General features: G+C 36.7%; 1 protein-coding gene across 1 annotated transcript in view; it reads left to right on the top strand.

Moving 5' to 3' along the window:
- Positions 1-2596, top strand: part of PWWP3B (PWWP domain containing 3B) — a 106849-nt gene extending 104253 nt beyond the window's left edge. The window contains exon 4 of the transcript XR_015716450.1: positions 2480-2596. The gene's annotated coding sequence lies outside the window, so the exon portion shown is untranslated. The remainder of the gene's footprint in view (positions 1-2479) is intronic.
- Positions 2597-13760: the final 11164 nt, after the last annotated feature.

The following is a 13760-nucleotide window of genomic DNA, read 5'->3' as shown; positions in this document are numbered from 1 at the left end:
GCACCTGCTGATTAAATCCTAATCTTATTCCTAAGGATTTAATGCATCCTAAAGATGGAATTAATTATCAAAAGAGAAAGTTCAGGTTCTCTCTGAGTAGTTCTATGAATGTTCACTATGAAAAGTAATGCTCTATTAACCATGTATGTACTTCACAAAGGTCCTTTGCATATTGTGTCTTATTTTCACAATTGTTTACTGGGGAAAGGATTCCAAATAGAGAATGACATGCTAAGGAATAGGTACAAATAGGAACGGACAAGTTTAGGAGATAAAAATTAGGAAGCACCTGGAAAAATTCCCAGTGTTCAATGTGCAGCAGGTCAAGGCCAGGTATAAATTAATAAGAGAAGGGTCAAGCAAGTTTCTGAGAGCCAGGGGCATTGCATGTTCTATAACAGAAGTAAAGCAGTCAATTGCAATGAGCCTTAGTCAGCAAGCAGTCTTATCTGGCAAAGAGAAAAGAGAGGAGCAAGCAAGTCAGCAAGGGTTGGATAGAAGCATTAACCCTATTACTTTAACCTACACACATTCAAATAGTCCCACTCACAAAGGGTATGAAGTATGGAAAGGTGGGAAAGTTGATGCTTTCTGTCAATGAATTTATGGCCAAGGCTGAATGTGATGTGGAGACCTAATCCAGATGTTGCTTTATTTAGTCTCATTCCTGTGAACTCATAATCTTGTGAGAACTCTGAGTGTGATTCCAGTGGTTAAAAGTGAGCATTTTAAAATATTCATATAACATAGTTGACCAGTTTAAAGTGTACAATTCAGTGACATTTTGTACCTTCACAATGTTGTGTAATCATCCCCTCTATCTGAAACCTTTCATCACTCCCAAAGATCTCACAGCCAGTAAGCTAGGGACCCTCTCCCAGTCTCTAGCAGCCACTAATCTGTTTTCTTTCTCTATGGATTTGCTTATTCTAAATACCTCATATAAATGGAAGTTACAATATGCAGCCTTTTGTATCTAGCTTTTTTTTCTTAGCATGATGTTTTCTAGATTCATCAATATGGTAGCATGTATTAGTACTCATTCCTTTCTATAACTGGTACTATTCCAATGTATGAATATACCAAATTTTATCTTTTCATTTATTTATGGTTAGACATTTGGGTTGTTTCCACCTGTTGGCTATTGTGAATAGTACTGCTATAAACATTCATGTACAAGTATTTGAATACCTGTTTTTCGTTCTTTTGGGTATATAACTAGTAGTAGAATGGCTGATAATATATATCAGTGTGTATATAAAAACTAGATGTTTAACTTGTTGATAAAACATTTTCTACAGTGGCTGCACCACTCTACATCCCCATCAGCAATGTATGAGGATTTCAGTATCTCCATATCTTCCCTGCTAAACTTGTTCTTGGCTGTCTTTTTATTATAGCCAATCTATTGTGTGGCAAGTGGTGTCTCATTGTGGTTTTGATTGCATTTCCCTTATGACTAATGACATTGAGCATCTTTCCATGTGTTTATGTCTGAGGGACATTCACTGCTAATATAGTTTACTCCTGTGTGTATGTTCTTGTTTTGGGATCTGTGTGCCTCTTAATTTTTAAATGAAGACTGGACATTTTGAATATAATAATGTAGTAACTCTGTAAGTCAAATTTTTCTCCTTAGGATTTGTTGTTATTGCTTGCTGTGCAATGTAGTTGCTTGCTTCATGACTTTTATAAAGGAATTTTCCTTGTTAATCCTCATCCGAGGATAGAAGGGAAGGGAAGGGAAGGGAAGGGAAGGGAAGGGAAGGGAAGGGAAGGGAAGGGAAGGGAAGGGAAGGGAAGGGAAGGGAAGGGAAGGGAAGGGAAGGGAAGGGAAGGGAAGGGAAGGGAAGGGAAGGGAAGGGAAGAGAGAGAAACATCTATGTGAGAGAGAGACATCGATTGGTTGCCTCCTGCACATGCCCCGAGCCTGCAACCCAGGTACATGCCCTTGACTGGGAATCAAACCCGTGAACCTTTGGTCCACAGGCCAACGCTCCAACCACAGAGCCACACTGGCCAGGGCTATAAATGAATTTTTAAGAAGACTTTGTCATGTGTGGTTTCTAAAATCTCTGTTTCTTTAGCTTATGATCAGTTAGTGGTATAGCAGAAATTTCCGTAAATTCCTGGAGTCCACAAAAGATAATAGAAAAAATACCCTTCTCGTCTTTGCTGATTGGCTCAATTTTGGAACACTTTCGGTGCTGAGCCAATCCATTTATAACTATCTTAGCCTTCACTATCTACTTGTGCTGTGGCTAAAATCAGCCAGAGGTGAAAGCTGAGGGCCACAAGCATTGTGACCAGAACAAGTATGTGACATTCATTATAAGTGAGAGCTTTTCAGAGCCCTCATTCCCTTAAGTAACTCTCTTCAGCCTTTCTTCCCAGTCTTTTAATGTGTTTAGTATTTACACAAACTGTAATCTTTTGCCCCAGGTATCAATGGCTTCATTTGCCTTTCAATATTTTCCAGGAGCACCCTCTGCTTAGCTATTTTTCTGCCCTGAGAGTTCCAGTTAAGTAAAGCAAATGGAAGTGCCTTGCATCAATCAGTCTTTCAAGGAACCTCCAGACAGATCCAAACAAACACAACTCCTTGGGAACAAATTCTACTCTACTACTTCTGGAACCAGGTACCCATATGGGAGAATACAGGCTGCCACTTTAAAACTGCCATCACACTGGGGAGGAGAGTGGGACAAGGTTAAATTAAAATGCCACAAAACATTCCTATGAAATTTGTCACCTTTTACTGAATTCAACATTTACTTGATAACTATAATCCTTTGATGATACTCCATAGGTCTGACATAGTCGATTCTTCCAGTTTTTGCTCATTTTCTTGGTGTTTCTATGGAGGGACAGGTCCTTGGAGCTCATTAGTCTCCCATTTTTTATGAGAAAACATGGGTATTTTACAAACAGTATAGCTATGGCCCCTGAACTCAAGCCACAGACTTCATCTGCTGTTTGACCTGACACAGTGATCTTTTGCAACACTGGGAGCAATTTGATGAAATAGACTTAACTGATGCCTGAGCACACTACTTAATGGCAGCAAAGTGAGCCTTTTAAAACTGAAGTCCCACTGGGTGAAGCAGCTCTCTTGTAGCAGCTTGCCTGGCTTTGCAGTCTGGCTCTCCCATGTACTAGCTGTGTAGCCTTGGACAACATTCCTAACCTCTCTTGCTTCAGTTTACTCATTTGAACAATGGGGATAGTGATAACACTTAACTTCTAGAGGAATGTTGTAAGAATTAAATGAATTAATACCTGTAAAATTTTCAACAAAGTCTGACATAGATAAAATCTACGTATGTGTTTGCTATCACTGTTGTGTCACTTCTGCACTCTAAACTCCGCCATTGTTTCGCATCTTTTTTCTCAAAGTAGAGTTGTCCCTTGAACAACATAGGTTTAAATTGCACGAGTCCACTTACATGTGGATTTTTTTTCAATAAATAACAGTAAATGTATTTTCCTTATGATTTTCTTAACATTTTCTTTTCTCTAGCTTACCTTATTGTAAGAATAGTGTGGTGACTGCAGGGGGAGAGGGGAATGGATGTAGAGGAGGGTATGGGATGATAAATGGTGATAGAAAAAATAAAATAAATAAAATAAAATAATAAAGTAAAATAAAGAAAAATAAAATAAAAATTTAAAAAAGATTATATAATACAAGATGTCCCAGAAAATGTATACACGCTTTGAATGATTACAAAGTCAGTATTTATTAACATAGAGTTCATTTTCAAAATTTAAAAGAATCTACAGAAATGAATAATTTTTTGTCAATGCCTGTTTTCAAACTGATGACCCTTCTGGTCGAGGCACTGCTGATAACTCGAAACAATGGAATCGCAAACATCAATAATCATTTCATTTGGTATTTGTGTGCCCTCAATTCATCCACTGTTGCTGATTTTGAACCGTAAACTTTATCTTTTATGTACCCCCTTTAAAAAAAAGTCTAGTGGCACTTTAGGGGAAATTTTCTTTGTTCAAAGTTTAGTCTGGCTTCACCCATTATTTCAAATCAGTTAAACCTGAAAAGGAGTGACAATTAAGTGAGTTATCAGTGGTTAAAGTGTGTATACATTTTTTGGGACACCCTATGTATAACATACAAAATATGTGTTAATTGATTGTTTATGTTATAGGTAAGATTTCTAGTCAACAGTTAAGTTTTTGAGGAGTCAAAATTATACATGGATACTCAACTGCATAAGGGATCAGTATCCCTAACACCCACATTGTTGAAAAGTCAACTGTAAATGCCAAAATTCTTCCAATGGCCTTTTAAGGTCATATATAGTCTGGCCTCCTCATCACCTCTCTGACTTTATCTCCTACTACTCTCTTTGCTCATTCAGCTCCAGTCAATCTGGTCTCCTTAATGTTCCTCAGATGTGCCAGGCCTGCTCCAGTACAGGGGCCTTGTCACCAGCTGGTGCTTCTTTCTGGATCAACTGTGAACTCCCTCACTCTTTCCTTGGACTTCCTTAACATATTTACTCATCCTTCATATGAATGCCACCTCACTACACACTCTAGTACTAAACATTGTATCACTTGTTTGTATCCCTGTAATATGTTGTAACAGTAATAGAATGCCCTCATTACTCTGTAATCCATTACTACTTCATATAGTCTTTACTACCAGATAGAGAAAAAAATTCACCAGCACAGAAGCTTCATACCAGGTGTTGAGGGACATGTTGATGTTCTTCAGCAAGTATTCTGTGATGGATAATCTCCTTTGGACAGAAGCAGCACCCATATTGTCATTCTCGTTTGTCTCTATATATCTTTTGATCTCATCTTTTATTTCTTCTTTGACCCAATAGTTTTTTTGTAACATGTTGTTTAATCTCCACATGTTTGGGGGGGGGGGGGTGGTTTGCTTCATTTTTGCAGTTGATTTCTAATTTCAAAGCATTGTAGTCAGAGAATATGCTTAGTATACTTTCAACCTTCTTGAATTTGTTGAAGCTAGCTTTGTGTCCCAACATATGGTCTATCCTTGAGAATGTTCCATGTGCACTGGAGAAGAATGTATAATCTGATGTTCTGGGATGAAAGGCTCTGTAAATGTCAATTATGTCCATTTGGTCTAATGTGTCATTTAACGCCAATATTTCTTTATTGATTTTTTTGTTTGGATTATCTATCTATAGCTGTAAATGGGGTATTTAAGTACCTTACTATTATTGTATTTTCATAGATTTCTCCATTTAATTCTATTAGTAGTTGCTTTATATATTTCGGTACTCGCTGATTGGGTGCATATATATTGAGAAGTGTTATGTCTTCTTGATGTAGTGTCCCCTTTATTATAAAATGTCCACCTTTGTCTCCTGTTACATTTTTTATCTTGAAATCTGTCCTGTCAGATATAAGTATGGCTACACCTGCTTTTCTGTAGAAGTCATTTGCTTGGAGAATCATTGTCTACCCTTTCACTCTGAGTCTAGATCTGTTTTTGAAGCTTAGGTGTGTCTCCTGAGAGCAGCATATGGTTGTTGTGGTTTTTTACTTTCTTATTGAATTTATTGGGGTGACATTGGTTAATAAAATTGAGTTTTGTTTTTTGATCCAATCTGCTATTCTGTGCCTTTTTATTAGTGAATTCAGTCCATTTATATTTATGGTAACTATTGATGTATGAGAATTTCTTGTAGCCATTTTATCTTTTGTTTCCTGGTAGCTCTGTGCCTCCATTGGTTCTTTTCCTTTGTGTTTCTGTCTGTTGTATTCTATACTTTTTTCTTCTTTCCTCTTTTTTTTTAAGTTATGTGTCTCAGTTTTCCTTTTTTTGTGTGTGTGGTTAACATTAAGTTTCTGTAAAAGAATGTTTTGTATGTACAGTAGTCCCTCTATTTCTTAATGCATCTAATTTCCATGTCCCTTTGCCAATTTAGACATGCACTTCCCCCCTGTTAAGTTTTTGTGTACATGAGCAAATAATTTTCAACATAGAAGCCAAAAAGACAATGGAGAAAACAAAACCTCTTCAGTAAATAGTGCTTGAAAAATTGAAAAGCTGCATGCAAAAGTATGAAACTAGACTACTGTTTGTCCCCTATATACAAAAAAAAAATAACTCAAAATGGATTAAAGACCAAAATATAAGACCTGAAAATACAAATTACATAGAAGAAAACATAAGTACTAAATTTATGGACCTTGGTCTTTAAAAATATTTTATTAATCTGACCCCAAAGGCAAGGGAAATAAAGGCAAAAATAAATGATTGGGACTGTATCGAACTAAAAAGCTTCTGCACAGCCAAAGATACCACCAACAAAACAAAAAGGCACAACCGAATGGGAGAAGATATTTGCAAACAACAGCTTCAACAAGGGTTTAGTGACCTTGGTTGCCTTTTTCTTCCACAGGACATCATGTCATTCCACAGGACACTGTCCCATTATATTGATGATATCATGCTGATTGGACCTAATGAACAGGATGTAGCAACTGACCTAGACACCATGGTAGGATGCATAAATGCCAGAGGGTGGGAAATGAACCCCACAGAAATTCAAAGGCAGTTTTCCTTGATGAATTTTCTAGGGATCTAGAGTTCTAAGGCATATTGAAATATCCCTTCCAAGTGGAAATACAGGTTGCTACATCTCAAATCCTATTAAGAAATAGGCACAAATGACTGGTGGGCTTCTTTTGATTCTGAAAGCAACATATACCTTGCTTGAGAATGAAACTCCTACCTATTGAGTGGGTAATCAAAAGGCTGCCATTTTTTAACAGGACCCAGAACAAGAAGATACTCTACAACAGACCCAGGCTGCTAGGCAAGCTGCTCTGACACTTTGTCAATATGGCTCAGCAGATCCAGTGGCACTGTGGCAAATCAGGATGCTGTATGGAGTATTTTCAGGCTCCTTTAGGTGATATAGTTGCTAATATTTTCTTCTTATTTCCACGGCAAATCGTTTATTTTGGTAGATAGCATCACCCAGATAATTGTGTTGTTCTCATTCTGGAAATTTCCCAATTAATATTTTCTTTTAAAAAGTTAGCAATAAAACTCTGTACTTTAATGAAGAGGCTAAGGATGTTTAAATGCCAAGAGGTACATCCTGACACATTTTCAACTTTTTGTGGCTTTGTTGGTCTTTACTTTATGAAAAAATAAAATTATAAAAACAGAAATGGTCCTGAAATGCGTCTCAGTTTGTATGTAACATGGGTCAGAAATCAAATAGGATATTGACAGTTCAGACCTGAGGTTTGTCAGAGAAAGAAAATGTTCTTCAGAAGGATTGTGCTGATCCTAAATGGGCTCAATACAGGTGTGCCTTAACAAGCTGATGACTGGTAGCCCCCAGGGGACTGTTTGCATGGGGAAGAAGTGGTTTGGAGTTAGACAATATGTGCATGGAATATGTGCAGATAAAGTGAGATGAGTGGGAGAGGGTGGATGTGGTCTGGCGTGGGCAAAGGGGCAGGGTAGTCTTGCCCAAGGACTAGGTCTTTAGGTCCAAGACCTATGAAAGATGGGCTACAGGATCCATCTGCAGAGGCCATTTCCAAAGCAAGGGGCAGCACTGTTTCAGTGCTTAGGTAAAAAAGTATGACAGGAAATGAGGAAAGGGATGGGGTAATAGACCAGATATTCAAATTGGACCACCTGTAACATTTGTAACATTTAAAGGTTTCAGGGCAAACTTCAACTGGGAGCCTAGACGCCATGTATAAAAATATTTGGAAGGTTTAAATCAATGAATAAACTATTAAATATCTCTAATAACATGAAAAATCTACCTTCTTAACCTGAAAGACCATGTTCATATTTAGAATACTGGGTGTGATTTAGAAATGTATTTTTCTTATTTAGTTTATCAAGAATTTTTTTTTAATCTTTATTGTTGAAAATATACAGATGTTCCCTTTTTACCCCATTGATCCCCTCCACCCCGCAACCACCCCACCCCCACGCCTTCCCCATACCAATGTCTGTATCCATAGGTTATGCTTATAAACACGTAAGTTCTTTGATTAATCTCTCCCCACTCCCCCATCCACACCTTCTCTCTGAGATTGATCAGTCTGTTCCATGCTTCTGTGTCTCTGGATCTATTTTGTTCATCAGTTTATTCTGTTCATTATAGTCCACATATGAGTGAGATCATGTGATACTTGTCTTTCTCTAACTGGCTTATGTCACTTAGCTTAATACTCTCCAGTTCCCTCCATGCTGTCCCAAAGGATGAGATCCTTCTTTTTTATAGCTGCATAGTATTCCATGGGGTAAATGTGCCACAGCTTTTTTACCCATTCATCTGATGGACACGGGCTGTTTCCAGATCTGAGCTATTGTAAATTGTGCTCCTATGAACACAGAGGTGCATAAGTTCTTTCTAATTGGTGTTTCCTGTTTCTTAGGATATATTCCTAGAAGTGGGATCACTGGTTCAAATGGCAGTTCAATTTTTAATTTTTTGAGGAAACTCCATACTCCTTTCCATAGTGGCTGCACCAGTCTGCATTCCCACTAGCAGTGTACTAGGGTTCTCTTTTCTCTACACCTTTGTCAGCACTTATTCATTGATTTGTTGATGGCAGCCATTCTGACAGATGTGAAGTGATACCTCATTGTGGTTTTAATTTGCACCTCTCAGATGATTAGTGACTTTGAGCATTTTTTCATATGTCTCTTGGCCATCTGTATGTCCTCTTTGGAGAAGTGTCTTTTAGGTCCTTTGCCCATTTTTTAATTGTACTGTTTGTCTTCCTTTTGTTAAGTTGTATGAGTTCCTTATATATTTTGTATATTAACCCTTTATTATCAAGACTATTTTAAAACGCAAGTCTGTCAGTAACTAATATAAGTCTGGAATCACTGGTTAGGTGAATTTCACTACACTTTGGGATGCCTTGGAGTGTCCAAGGCTGCCCTCTATTGGACCTAATGTAAAAGAGAGTCACAGGTCCTGCCCAATTCAAGAGCAGGGGACTATACAAGAATGTGAATTCCAGGTTGGGATTATTGGGAGTCAGTTTAGGGTCTGTCTTCCATACTTAGACTCCACAAAGTTCTGTTCTAGTGATGTGAGGAGAGTGGGTCTTCCACCTCAGACCCTCGGTCCACATCGCATTCCCTAAATTCTGCCGGCTTCTTCTGTATATACCTTGAGCTCCCTCCCACACCATGAAAGGCTTCAGATGCACATATGTGGATAATGCAGCCCACTTGTTCCATTACCTGCATACAGCCATTACCTCTTGGTTATCTCTCATCCCTGAGAGTATAACACTGACAGTGACACTCAACCCTCAGAAGCACAGACTTAGTGAAGAGGAGCATGTAGGCCTATTGGGGCTTGGGACATGGAGCCACTTGGGAAGCAATTTCAGGGTTCCAAGTACCTGGAGCATGGTCAGTGGGAGGGGCATGGATCTTGAGTGTGCCCCAAAAAGGCTTATCTCAAAGAGTTGTATATTCATCTGTTGTTTAATGCAAACCCCATAAGATTTTTGAGCCCACATAAGATAAGGACCTTTAATATTAACTATATGAAAACAGAATTATATATATATATATATATATATATATATATATATATATATATAATCTGTGTGTGTGTATGTATCCTAAATGAGTTTATAATTCTCATACATATCTTTCTGTATGCTACATATGATATGCATGCATCACACACACACACACACACAGTCAACATAGCATGAACCAAACAGAACCAATTTGAGGTTTTTCAAGTGACAATCCCTACTTGGACTGCTCTTTCATTAAACAACCTTGTACCTTTTATGTTGTGGCCATAAGGACTACTGTGTAACTATGTGATAATATGTTTTTAAAAGTCAACCTCAGTGACAGAAAAGGGTCGTGGACACATTACACTAATTTTATTTTAACAGAACTTTATCAAGCATCTTCGAAGAAGAAAACACAGTGTTCAGTGCTTTAGGAGACATAAATAAAATCCTTTAAAGTCCCAATCATTCAGAAGATCACACTGTAGGGAGTAAGGGAGATAATATAAATAATGTTAATATACTCTAGGATGAGATGAGCTACCACAGAAAATAGAAAAATGTATTGATGCTAACTAACAAGCACTCAAGGAATCTTAACTTAATAAAGCTTTCTACTCTCAAACCCTTGGTCCTCCCCTTCTCTGATCCTACAGTCCAGTCAAATACTTCACTTTTTTTTCTTAAACAGTTTTCACAATGTAGGATCATTTTTGCCCTTCCTTCTATTAACTTTTTTAAGAAAATATTTCAGACTCACACAAAAGTAAGGAGGATATTACATCAATGCACCCATCACTCAACATAAGAAACATAAATTACAAATAAAGTTGAAACCCACTGTGTATGCCTTCCAGACTGAATTAAACTTCTCTCTCCATGAGATCTAACCACCATCCTAAGTAAGAAGTTTATCATTCTCATACATATCTTTCTGCATGCTACTATATGTATGCATCACTTTTATGTATGCCTTTTACTACTAATATGTGTATCTATAATGAATATTAATGATTTTGTATGCTTTTAACTTCATATATGCATAGTATCATGTTTTTATCCTTCTAAAACTAGCATTTTCCTTTATCCATTTGTCACGTCCACCCCCCTAATCTTTGCCCCTTGTTATAAGTTGAATTGTGTACCCCAAAAAGATGTGTTGAAGCCATAATCCCCAGATCTTATAAATGTGACCTTATTTGGAAATAAGGTGTAATCAAGTTAAGATGATGTCATACTGCATTAGGGTGGGCCTTTAACACTATATGTCTGGTGTCATTATAAGAAGATGAGATGCAGAAAGAGACACGGGAAAATGCTATGTGACAATGAAGAAAAAAACTGTAGTAATGCATTTATAAGCCAAGGATTGCCAAGGATTGATGACAACCACCAGAATCTAGGAAAGAAGCATGGCACAGATTGCCCCTCAGAGCCTCTAGAAGGAACCAACCCTGGTAACACCTTAATTTCAGACTTCTGGCCTTCAGAACTATGAAAGAATAAATTTGTTGTTTAAGCTACCTGCTTTGTGGTAATTTGTTATGGCAATCCTGGGAAACTAACACATCCCTCCAGGAAGTCTTTGTGTGTCAGGCTCATGAGATTCTATTCTTCTCCTCAGTCCAGATCTTACTACCTGTTCAGTTTACCTGCAATAGTACCAAGTTAGTGAAATTAAGGTTGATCCTACTATAGATGAAGTTCAATGTTTTACCCCGTTGCTCTAAACCAGTAGTTCTCAAACGTTAATGTGCTTCAGAAGCACCTGGAAGACATAAACTCCTGATGGGTAGCGGCCTAACTTCAGAATTTCTTATTCAGTGGGTCTATAGTCAGTTCTGAGAATTAGCATTTATAACAAGTTCTCAGGTGATGGTGCTGTTGATGCTGCTGGCCCATAGCAGCCCAATAGCACCTTCTGGTCTCCAGGAAAGCTAGGTTATCCATTGGTTTCTTTCAATAACATGCACTAGAGGCTAGACCACCATTTCTGCCATTAAACAAATTGTTTATAACTTTATATTTTAATTTATTTGTGGCTGCAATAAAAGAATTTAAACAGGTTTACAAAATAGTTGAAAGAGATTTCTTTCAATGACAGTAAGGTGAGCCAAAACAAATAGAAAAGATACAAAGATAGATTTGAGTCAGTGTTATTTATGTTAAAAAATATCTTCGGCTTATACATTTCAAAGAAGCTTTTATTTTTAACATAAACAAATGCTGTCAAATATATATCTAAAAGGTAAGTGTGAAGTCAGCTGTCAGTTAGTATCATTTTTGGGTGATGAACTTTGAAACAAAACTAGTATTTTGGGCTACTGAAAACTAGAATATCCATGAAGAACAAATAATTTTTCTTCCAACGTCCATTTCATTCTATGCTTTCCAGCTGTGGAATATAAAAAAGGTCCATTAACAATTTTATACCATTAACATGCACCAGTAATTTTCTAAATAAAAGTCAATCCTATCCACATCTGTTGTCTCAACAAGGAGAAAATAAAATGCTTTCTTCATACCCTTGGATGTCAGAATGCACGTGCTTCAATCATTTGATTACACCAACTGTCTGCCTTTTGCCTAGCACTATAAATGCTGTTTTTTTTGAGATGCCACTCTTTGATTTAAATAAATCTCATTACCTTAAAAGCCTATGCATTTTACACTAATTTAAAAACCCTTATACTCTTATAAGTTCAGTTTCTGTATCTGTAAAGTGAAAATAAGGCTGTTATCAGACATCCACAACTCTGAAAATTCAGAAAGAGAAAGAGAGAGAAATAAAGAGAAAGAAAAGAGAAAGAAAGGGAGGAGTGGATAGGTAGAGGAAATATAAGTTAAGATTTAATTAACAATTCAATGATAAACAATAAGCTTACTATGACTAATTTTCTTTTGTTTTGACATGTGAAATACAAAATTATAAATTGAACTAATATTTTTAAATTAATCCTAAAATATGGTCTTACTTGAAATCCTTAACTTTTTACTACTTTTTAAGGAGTCACCTTTTCAAAGGCATTGTTATTACAAGAGATTACATTGCTGTGACCAAGTGATGAAGCCTCAGTTAGTGCATGGCCTAGCTGCTTTAACTGCTTCTTCTGGTGACCATTCTCTAAAAAATTATTGTTCTCTATTACCAGGTCTGATAAATTTCCCACATGTTGTAGTCTTAAAGCTACAGGGAAAAGGGCTATAGCCGTGAATGAAGTACATTCCAGAACACACTGGTTTCATAATGTATAGTATAGAAAACATTACTAATATCAAACTTTTCAAAACTAAATTTCAACATTTTTTCAAATATTAGTTTACAGAAAAAAATTAAAAGCATAAAGCTATCAGTAACAAGTATATGTCAGGAATAGCTGGTTAATACTCAAAGCTGTATACACTAATACCTGGATACTCCAAGACTGACATCTGCTAAGTCCACATCCATCTCCAGTTCTCCTTCTGATTCTTTATTTCTATCTCTTTCCTCCTCCTCACCTCCAGCTTCTTGTGTCTTTTCATCAGAGTTTTCATACTTATATTCAGTTGTTTCTTCATTGAAGAATGATAAAAATTTTGAAACCAGAAAATGGTGGAAAAGATATCCCAACTTCAAATCCAGTAAACTGCTATCATGAGAAGCTGGAGAATAGAAATATGTTAAAAGAAAAATCAGGGGGAATATTTTTGAAAGTATATGATGTTTTAACCACTATGCTGTGGTTAAAAATAAAAGAAAATAATATTGAATGTAAATGAAAATTGAAAAAAAAAATTAATTAAAAAAAGAAAAACAAAAAAAGAACAGCTGAGCATGTTACTACTGGTTTGATATAACACTTCTATGGCCCTCATATTTCCACTGCTTAATAGGTTTTCACTGTGACATTTTTCTCTTTTTTCCAGTAGATCACACACCCTGTGCTACTGCTTGTTTTTGGCCATTTGGAGAACAAAGGATAAGAATCATTTGGTTCTGATAGCGTTTTGTATATTTTTGGCAGAATTTCACTGGAAAATCTTCCTTTGATTTAAAGACAAACTCTGCCTCTCCAAGATGGCAGCATAGTAGGTGGATGTTATACTCACCTCCTCCCAGAACCAAACTAGAATTACAACTAAAATCCAGAATAATAAAACTGAATAACCAACTAAAGACTAGCTAAACATAGTCTTATAATCAAGGATTTACAGAAAAAGCAACATTAGACTAGTAGGAAGGGCGG

This window comes from Miniopterus natalensis, chromosome X (assembly GCF_054644295.1).
Source record: "Miniopterus natalensis isolate mMinNat1 chromosome X, mMinNat1.hap1, whole genome shotgun sequence".
NCBI lineage: Eukaryota > Metazoa > Chordata > Mammalia > Chiroptera > Miniopteridae > Miniopterus > Miniopterus natalensis.
Note: the sequence above shows the minus strand (reverse complement) of the source record. Positions and strands in the feature narration are given on the sequence as shown.